The 8,430-nt window shown below is 57.7% G+C and overlaps 1 protein-coding gene across 4 annotated transcripts in view; it reads left to right on the top strand.

The window, feature by feature from the left end:
* The window catches only part of TSPAN11 (tetraspanin 11), a 64,053-nt gene that overhangs the window by 43,939 nt on the left and 11,684 nt on the right, over window positions 1-8,430 (top strand). The window lies entirely within an intron of this gene.

Raw genomic sequence — 8,430 nt, 5'->3', positions numbered from 1 at the left:
TCTCTGCCTGCACCTCCCCGCCCCACCCCCCGCCCCCGCCCCCCCCCACCCGAGGCCCCGCCCCACCCCCACCCGAGGCCCCAGACTGCGGACATCTGTCAGTCCCTCAGGGTATATCTCGAAAATCAGGATTCTCTTTTGAGAAAGGGTAATGACAAGACCGTTATCACACCTAGAAACCATTAAGAGCCGATCCTTAATATCATGAAATAACCAGGCAATTTCAGATTTCCCCCGTTGAGCCATAAGCTATTCTTTCTTTGTTGTTTTTTCAGTTTATTTGAGTCAGGAAGTGAGGTCTGTGTGTTAAAGTCGGCCAAGTTGTCCCTTGGGTCTCTCTCGGCCTCTCCGCTCCTCATCAGTCTCTGACTTTTCCTAGCAATGTATCTGCTGGAGGAACCAGGTCGTTTCATTGATGGCTCTGCTCCCGTCTGGACTTTCCCATGCCGTCCTGATGATGCTCTGGGAGTTGGATGTAGAAGCTTGGTCAGACTCAGGTGGGATCGTTCGGGCAGGTGTTTGTTTCATGGGTGAGGTGGGCACAGGCTCCTTGACAAACACCCCCTGGGAAGCTTGGAAGACCGCCCCCACCACCACCACCACTGCTGACCCTGAGCACCAGGGAAGGAAGTCAGGGCTATACCCGAGGGGGCAGAAGCCGCAGTCCCACTCTGGACTCCCAGGCCTGACCCTCCCTCCCTCCCTCCCTCCCTCCCTCCCTCCTGGGCACCTGTCGACAGATCAGGCTCCCTGGGGCCCGGCTGGCATCTCCCCATTCATGTCCCCAACCACAAGCCCTATGTGGGCAGTAATTAAGAAGCGTTAGTCGCTCAGTCACATCCAACTCTTTGCAACCCCATGGACTGTATCCCGCCAGGATCTTCTGTCCATGGGGTTCTCCAGGCAAGAATACTGGAGTGGGTTGCCATGCCCTCCTTCCAGGGAATCTTTTCCACCCAGAGATCGAACCCAGGTCTTCTGCATTGCAGGCGGATTCTTTACCATCTGAGCCACCAGGGCAGGGGAGGGAAGGTGCAAAACATTCAGACATAGACAGGAAGGGTCAAGGCAGATCCAGTCTGAGTCTCAGTGAGGAATCAGGTTAAGGAATCAGGTGACAAGAAGAAGCCTTGAGGTCAGTGCTCACCCCGCCCATCTTTATGTGCCCACTGCTGACCCAGCAGCCTGGGACCTGCACATCCGACCAGGGAGAGGAAGCTCCGTCCGGAGGGGCTGAGTCCTAGGCCTCTCTCACCAGCCACAACCCAGTTTCAGCTCTGGATGCAACAGTGTGCGTGTCCAGGCTCAGCGGGACGGCTCTCCCCTGCCTGGAAGAAGTTTTAGTTCTGCTCTGAGGATCGCCCAGAGCAAGGTGCAGGCAGTGCGGATTTGGCTCCCGGGGAAGGGGAGGTGAAGGCCCACGGGGACCAGCCTCCAGAGCTTGGCTTTGACCCGACCTGTCTTTCCAGCCATAGGACAGGGGTGCCCTGAGCCAGCCCGTCCCCAACAATGTCCCCCACGCCGGAGTCCCAGCGAGCCTGCTGATGCCCCTGATCGGACCACTGTGAGCTGGATAAGAGAAAACACAGGCCTGGCTGAGCGACACCAGGGATGCAGTGTTCTGGGGGCGGGGAGGCCCAGCTGTGATGGGACAGAGGCTCACAGGGGCTGGGCCGCTGGGCTCTTCCCCTTGGCGTCCTTGGGAACCAGAGAGAGCCAAGGGGTCCATAACCAACCCGCCCAGAGCCGACTGCAGCCTCCCCTTCCTATACCATCCATCTGTGAGACCTGTCCCACCATCTGGCCTCCCCAATCACAGCCAGACCATCACATGGTCTGAGACCTGCCCTGGGGAGGTAGGTGGGGGGGCACCCATGCAGGGAAGATGCGGAGACCCAGGAAGGCCAGAAGCTTCGGCCTGTGGCCCCAGAGTACACCTTTCACCCTTCTGAGCTTTGGAAGGTCAGCAAACAGACCTCTCATCTCTCTGGGCCTGGAGGCAGCACAGGGAACCACAGGGGCTGCTGGACAGGCTGCTATGAGATGCCTTCCTCCTTCTCAGCCCCACCTTGACCCTCCTGCCTGCGTTCACTGCCATCCATACAAAGCCGATGGTCTCTTTGCCCCAGCATCACCAACCAGACACTTAAGTGAGGCGTCCACTTGAAAGTGAGGTCAGGAGAAAGTGCCCGTGCGCGTGCACGCGCGCACACACACACACACACACACACACACCCCTATCTAGGAGTGTGGAGCCCAGGGCTTACAGACAGTGAACCTCAAAACCTGGTGTTTTCTTCCTTTGCTTTTCTCTGCCCGACCCTTGAAAGAATCCGAGGCAGACCCAGTCTGGGGACTGAACCCAGGTGAGGGGGCAGACCCTGAGTCATCCACCTGTTGGCCCACAGCCCCTGAATTACTGAGCATCAGAATGTTTTAACCAAGAAGACGGCTGTCAGACTTTTTCTCTGGTTAACCCAAGTAGACATTTTAAAACCCAGGCTCCCATTCGGAGGCAAGCGGGGATGCTTAAGGCAGGTTAAAAGTGTTCTGTGGTTTCTGGAGTTTCCTTCCTGGTTTCATTTCTTTCCTCCCCCTCCATGTCTGACTTCCTTTTGAAACCTTGAGTCAGCTAAAAGGAGAAGTGCAGTGAGTGGAACGCTATCCAAAGTGGTCCCTGAAGAGGAGAGGGGGAGATGAAAGATCAGGCATCCGAAGAATCTACGTCCAGCTTAGCTCAGGCGGAGGAAGGGGCCCGACATCAAAAGCTCCCCTCGGGCTGCCAGGAGAGGGCCAGCCGGCTCCCACAGGCATGGCATCTGTCCCAGCCCGAGCCCTTCCTCCAGCACATCTGCAGCCCCTCAGACTCACTTTCCCCAGAAGGAAATGTTCATCAGGGACAGGAATAGCACGTCTTCGCTGGTGCCGAAATCATGATCAGCGAGAAGTCGGAAATCTGCAAAAGGGGAAAGGGAGCGGGGTTTAAATTATTCACGCCAGCTCTTTTTTAGCGCAGGCTGCGTGAATGAGCCAGGTCATTCAGGCCAGCCCAGTCCAAGACGATGACCAAGACAGATGCTACCCTGATCGAAAGCAACGGATGTTTTTAGAGTTTTGAATGCGGGCTCTGAACGCTCACATCTTCAGTCAGATGAAGATGAGAATGGGTGGTTCAGACTCAGCTGGGTCTTCATCAGGGCTTCTTTTATATTTAGGGGAGGGAGTTGAAGGAAGAAGTTCTAGAACCGGTTTTGAAAATGAGGGGACCCCAAGTTGCAGCGCTTCCATTGGGCTTCACTAACCCGGGCAGTCAGGGCTGGAGTAGAAACTGTACCTGGTGCAGCCTGCTCGGGGACCCCTTGGAAGTCACCTGGCCCCTCCCGGCCACCTTGATGTCCCCATCCCCATACGGGGGGCTGGGGGGAAGCATGAAGAGAACAAGACAGTATTTTAGGTCTTAGGAAACGAGTCACCCGCATTATATAAAGATCATCAAGTGTGGCTATAATTATCATTTGCATCACCAGCACCAGCTCCTTTGAGAAGGAGCCTAAATAAATGGAGTTATTCTTAGGGCCGTGACTCCCAGGGTCCCCACATCTTGGCTGGGCCACTCTCTCTGTAAAAGCAGGGGACAGGGTGGCATAAAGGGTGCCTGGATCTCCATGCCCAGGGTTTTGACCATGTCCTCCCTAGGCTGGTTTCTTCTCTTTTTTGGAGGAGTAGGGGGTCCATCCCATGTGGTATGTGGGATCTTAGTTCTCTGACTGGGGATCAAACCTGTGCCCCTTGCATTGGAAGCGCGGAGTCCTACTGGGCTGCCAGGGAAGTCCCTCCCCAGGCTGGTTTCTCACCCACTCCTTACTCTGTCAGGGCCCCACCAGTCACCCAGCCAGGTGGTCACAGCCTCGTCCGTTGGTGGCACTCTGATCTTGGTGGCACCGCCTGCATGTGTCAAAGGAATGGGTCCTGCAGCCGAGGCCTGGGGAACCCCAACTCTGCCCCGTCAGAGAGGGCCTCTGCTTATCTGCTTGATTTGGATCAGTGGAGGCAGGGAGTGGACCAGAGGACCCTCGCCAGACTCTTGGGGGATCAGGTACGAGTAGCCCCAGGAGCCGTCCAGAAGGTGCCCCACGAGAGCCCCCACAGTCACCCGGGGCCCCAGTCTCCCAGCTGAGGCCTGGGCGGAACTCGGCTCTGCGCCCCACCAGGACAGCACACGGTCGGTCGCCTGCGAGACTCGGCCCCTTCCTCTCAGATCCTCCCATCAGCCTCCTCCTTGCTGGCCTTGCTTAGCTTAGGGGCTGCACAGGAAGGGGTTCCCTGGTGGCCAAGGGGCGAACCGCCCCACCCTCACCACAGCCCTGGAGAAACAGACTCGCCTGAGGCCACATAGCCACCACCTGGCTTGGCCCAGGCCCTTCCCCGTCCCGGCCGCCTCCGCCTCTGCTTCCTGGAGGGCTCCCAAACAGGGAATGGGCACTCAGCTTGTTGTGACTCGGGGTCCATGGTTGACATTCTGGGTGCAGAGGGAAACACAGAGGTGAGGACTGGGGGCCGGTCACCTGGCTACCCGCCACCTGGCCCACCGGGAAGTAAGGGTCAGGCTGCAGAGCGCTGGGGTGCAGGGGTCAGCTGTGAGCGCACCAGAGAAGCGCTTCAGCTGAGTTGGAGATGAGCCTAACACTGTTGGGGCTTCCCAGGTGGCGCTAGAGGTAAAGAACCCACCTGCCAATGCAAGAGACCTGGGTTGCAGGTCAGGGGGGCTCATGGCAACAGTTGCTATGGGCCTCTGTCAGTTCTGGAGATGACCTTGGTGTGGCACTCTTCATCTGTGGCCTTGGTCTAGGGCTCCTCACAAACCTTATTTCACAAGCAAGCGCCCAGCAAGGATGGCCCAGCGAGGGCTGGCCATGGAGCAGAGCTGATGTGGAGAGGAAAAACTCCCCTCCCAGCCTGGCCCTCTCTCTGCTCCCAGCCTCTCAGGCCAGCTCGGGTATCAGCACCAGACAGGAACCAGAGCACACCCCGGCATCCTGCAGAGCAGCCCCCGGCCAGGTGGAGTTGCTGTGGCTGGGCTGGGGCCAGGAGGGTAGAGGTCACCTTCATCCTTCCAACAGTGACATTTTGTTACTGGAATGGCTCCAGGCTCCAAAATCCACATCCTCACTTTCTTGCGCGAACAAGTAGGCAGCTGCGCCCCTGAGCCCTGACTGCCTCCAGCCGGCAGTTAATTGCCGGCAAATAACGTGGCCTGAGGTCACTGCTGCTCAAACAGCTGGCTCTGTCTTTTCCGGTCCAGCCTCTTTGGCTGCTCCAAGCTCCCTGACCCTCCCTGACCCTCCCACGACCGTCATCGGATCACACTGCCAAGCTGGGGGCTGCAGGCCGCCACTTCTTCCCGAGACTTAAGCTCAGCTGCACCTGACTCTACTCTCTCCCCACTGGAGAGAGTCAAGACTCTCTCTGAGTCAAGCCGGCCGGTGTCTCAGCCTCACCCCCACCTGCCTGGACACCGAGCCAGCCGTGGCTTGGTTCCCATCCCTGACTGTGCTGATTGTGGAGGAGACAGAGGAGAAAACCTTTGTCCAAACCCCCTTCTTTGTGGCAGAAGCAGTCCCATGGAGAAATTCCCAAAGTCCAGTGCTATAAAGTTCTTAAAACTGACCTCAAGGATAGCACCAGCTGGGCTAAGTTGCCCGATCTCGTGGGCACCAGTGAATCTACCCCAGAAACTATATCTGGGGCTCGGCTTGCCCCAGATACAGGCAGGGCAAGTCCATCTGAAGACATCTTGCTAATTAATCACCTTAATGTCACAAGGAGGAATATTTTTGCATGGTTCCTGTGGAGTCTCTCATTAAAGAAGGTATTGGATCGGTTCAGAAAGGATTGTGGTGTTTCAGCTTCATTTGGGATCTGTAGCTTTAGAAACTATCCACCTTTTCTTCCAGTGCAAACTACTCCGTTAGAGAATTAAAGAAAAAAAAAATGTTGGTAGATGGTACAGGGTGGAGGTGAATGTTTGGGTCCTGTTCTGTTTTAGTGGGCTGGTCCATTCTGTGACTGGGCTCCAGTCTGGCGTGTTTGGAAGGGGCCTGTCCTGATGGAGGGCTCTGGGCAGAGGTTCCGAGAGCTGTCCTTGGAAATCTCATTACTGGTTTCTATCAGACCAAGATTTGGGGGGTCAGTTCTGGAAGGACGGGGGGCAGGGCTGAGTACAGATTGGGAGGCGGTCACAAAACTCAGCAAGGGGCAGGGGTCTGGGAGGAGTGGCTGTGGGTGCGTTTCTTTCACCTTGCGGAGCAGGGGGACATGACAAGATGCAGGTCAGAGCGGAGGGCGAACATCCCCGGGGTCGGACAGGCCTCAGTCCTGGGAGTCAGACGGGGTCAGGAGGAAGGGTGGGGCCACGAGGTCAGGGTCAGGACCTTCTGGCTCAGGGAGGGCTTTGCGGGGGCCTTGCCCGAGCCCAGACTAGACGGCGCTCAGCTGCACACACAGTTGTGGTCAGGGCAGCAGACCCAGGCAGGACCAGCAGAGACCAAGGCACGCCTGGTGTGCGCTCGAGGGGTGTGGCTCAGCTGGGCAGTCCCTGGACTCAGAGGGTCAGGCTGGGCTGAGTAGAGTGAACGGGATGGATGTAGGCATCAGAGCTGTGGCTGTGACTCCAGCACAGGCGTGAAGGCCCAGGGCCCCTTAGGGAGGAGGTGGCCTGCCCAGGAGGGGCCGTGCCTGGCCTGCCCGGAGGGCGCTGGAGGCTGGAGGCTGAGTGGTGGTTGGAGAGAGACCCTCCTGTGCCCAGGTTCCCCTCTGCCTCTTGTCACCACCCTCTCCTGATGCCCGGTGTCCCCCTAACCCTGGCCCCCCACCGTGAGCTCCGCCAGCCCATCCTCCCGCCACCCCCCCCCCATGCTGTCAGCCATTGAGGGGACCCAGTGGGGTCAGCACCAAGCTCTGCAGCCGGGATCCCTGGGTTCAATTCCGGACTCATGCTAGCGGTGTGACCTCTGCCAAACTGTAGCCCCTCCGTGTGCACGTGTGACGAACAGGGTCGTGCAGGGAGCACCTGCTGTGTGTGCTTGGGAGCATCTGGGTGGATCAGGCACTGATTCTGCCCAGGGAGGGCTAATTTGGGGTTGGGGGGGGTGTTGTGGTATAGGGGATCCTGCCCACCACTCCCATATGGAAAACCTGCCTTTCCCCTGCTCCTGAGAAGGTGGCACCCGTGAAGTTATCACCCACTAAGCCGTGGGCCGGGAATTCTAGGGGCCCCTTGGGGATGGTGGGCTTGGGGTCCATTATGTCCTGACTCATGTTGAAATACAACTTCTGCAAATGACTCACAGGGGTTCTGAGAATTTTTTACTGCCTTTTGTTAATTCCAAAGTAACAGCAAACCAAATTTAAAGGGGACACACTGTAGCTTAAGAACCTTCTTCATGCTTCCCAGAATCAAGTACTACACACAGACCTTCAGGGCCAGCCCTTTCCCAAGGACCCACCTGGGGACCCCAGAGTGTCCCCCAGACAGCAACATCTTCTCTGCACTCCAGGTCCCATGGTGCCCTCAGCTGAGTCCATGTAGACATCCCTCATCCTGCCTTGAATCGTGGTCCACAACCTCCTGCTGTGAAGGTGCCCTCGCAGGCAGGTGCAGGGTAAAACCCCTCACCTGCTTCTGTCTGCTTCTTCAGGCTTCTCAGGGCCCAGACAACCTTCCTCAGGCTCGTTTTTGCCGTGTCTCCCATAGTACTTAGAGGCACATAGGTAAATCAAGTCCCAGCATCAGCCTCAGAGCCTGAAGGTAAATGTGTGAGTCAGAGTTTCTCAGCAGCCTTGGCACCGGGGACATTTAGGCCAGATCATCTTTGCCGTGGGACCTGCCCCATGACCGTGTCCCCGGGGCATCTACCCACTCGAAGCCAACAGCACTCCTTCCCCGAGTTGTGACAACATCGCCGGTTGTCCCAGGGAGGGCAGAATCATGCCGGGTGGAGAAGCTTTGGCATAAATTAAACTAAAGCAACAATTTCACGCCATCCGCAGATCAGAAAAGGATTAAGCTGCTGCCCCCACGTGTGGGCTGCCTGCTGTGGCTAGTTCCCCATCTCACAGGCACGCTCAGTGAGAAGCGCGCTTGCAGTCTCCTTCTGGAGCTGTTTTCTGAGCGTGGCGAGCCAGCTCTGGACCAGGCCCTGAGGAAGAGCCAGAGGAGCCTAAGAGAGGGGCCCACTCCCCCAGGGGCTCACGGCCTCCTGGGGAGAGTGCAGTCGAGCTAACACAGCCTCCCGGGAGCGGTGGGTGAAGTCACGCCCCTCGCCCAGTAGAGGCCACTCACTCACCTGGGGACTGCTGCGTGAGGACCAGGAGGTGGGCAGGGGAAGCCGCAGTGGAGGACCAGGGCCTGGTCAAGGGGAGAAGCAAAAC

The sequence above is a fragment of the Oryx dammah genome, unplaced genomic scaffold (assembly GCF_014754425.2).
Source record: "Oryx dammah isolate SB20612 unplaced genomic scaffold, SCBI_Odam_1.1 HiC_scaffold_29, whole genome shotgun sequence".
Taxonomy (NCBI): Eukaryota; Metazoa; Chordata; class Mammalia; order Artiodactyla; family Bovidae; genus Oryx; species Oryx dammah.
Note: the sequence above shows the minus strand (reverse complement) of the source record. Positions and strands in the feature narration are given on the sequence as shown.